Raw genomic sequence first — 1566 nt, forward strand, 5'->3', positions numbered from 1 at the left:
CTCCACAGAGCCTGGCCCGACAGTGGAACCCCTTCCTCCGGTGGATGTGGCAGATGGCACCGTATACTCGGTTCAGGAGATTCTGGACTCCCGTCGCCGTGGTGGTCGTTTGGAATTCTTAGTGGATTGGGAGGGCTACGGACCTGAGGAACGGTCCTGGATTCCACGAGATGACATCCTTGATCCGGCTCTCCTCACTGAATTCCACGAATCCCATCCTTGATCCGGCTCTCCCCACTGAATTCCACAAATCCTATCCTGACTGACCAGCACCCAGAGGAAGGGGCTGGCCACCACGACGGCGGGGTCCGCGGCCCTCAGGAGCAGGCCGTGGGGGAGGGGGTACTGTCACGGATGAGCCAGGCTCGCTCACCTCCCAATCACAACGTGCACCTTCCCCGGAATTCTAACTGGACACACCTGCTCATCATCACTAATCACCTCTCCATATAAACGCACACCTCACCTCCGCTCAGCATCTGATCTCACATTGAGCAACAGACTCATTCCAATTCTCCCTTGCGCTAGTCATCGACTCCCGGACTTGTCGCCTCCTACCTCTCCTCTTCTCAGCGTCCCCGATCTCCCTACCTGCAAGGTTCAGGACAGTATTATTCCTCTCTCTCTTTCGATCTCTACCACCCATCGCTGCTTTGCTATTCTGTTTGCTCATTCACTCCCTGCTGTTAATAAACGGTGTACACTGACCATCATCTCTCTGAGTCGTTCTGTTACACTTCCCCAGCAAGATCAGGACTTTTATTTGTTAATTTTAGTTTTTCGAGTGAAATGAAGTGAGAGCAAAGCTAAATAATGCTACATGGTTACTAATCCAAACAACCAGAAGAATTAATGCTGAAGTGACATGAAACACATTTAAGAATTCAGATATTACAGTGAGAAATAAATAAAACTATTTAGAAATGGATATATCTAAATGGTTAAACAGTCATTAATGAAACATTTGAACATAAGGCTAGATAAACTAATTTGGTTAGAATTAATTTTATAAATTTTTTAATTAAGGCATTAAATTACTTGAAGTTGAAACATTTTTGTAAACTTAATAAGGGATAAAATGCAAAATATAATGTTCAATATTTCTGTATGGCTACTATAGTAATATTTGATTATGTTCAAATGCATCCCTATTGTAACGGAAGAGGTCTGACGCAACAGGTTAGTATAAATCAAATAGGTTTATTGGGTCACAGAGAGTACTGGGGTAGGGTTCAGAGGAGGTGATGGTGAGGGAGTAGTTCGAAGGATAAGATGAGCGGGGTAATCCGAGTCTTTGGCTGTACAGGAGCTGGAATGCAGGCAGGAGGAGCACACACCTCAGCGATCCGGGAACTAGGAGGAACAGGAGACACTTGGAGACGAGGAGACACTAGGAGGAACACAGGAGGTAAGTAATGCAGGAAGTATTCAAATGGAAGTAGTAGCAAAGTCATTGAGTCCTCTATGTGTATACGAGACTGGACAGTGAGGGTGTCTGAGGTGTGTGCTTTTATGCAGGCTGGTAATGAGGTGCTTGATTGGTGACAGGTGCAGGTGCTCAGAACT

This window comes from Sinocyclocheilus grahami, unplaced genomic scaffold (genome assembly GCF_001515645.1).
Source record: "Sinocyclocheilus grahami isolate Dianchi unplaced genomic scaffold, SAMN03320097.WGS_v1.1 scaffold439.1, whole genome shotgun sequence".
In the NCBI taxonomy this organism is placed as follows: Eukaryota; Metazoa; Chordata; class Actinopteri; order Cypriniformes; family Cyprinidae; genus Sinocyclocheilus; species Sinocyclocheilus grahami.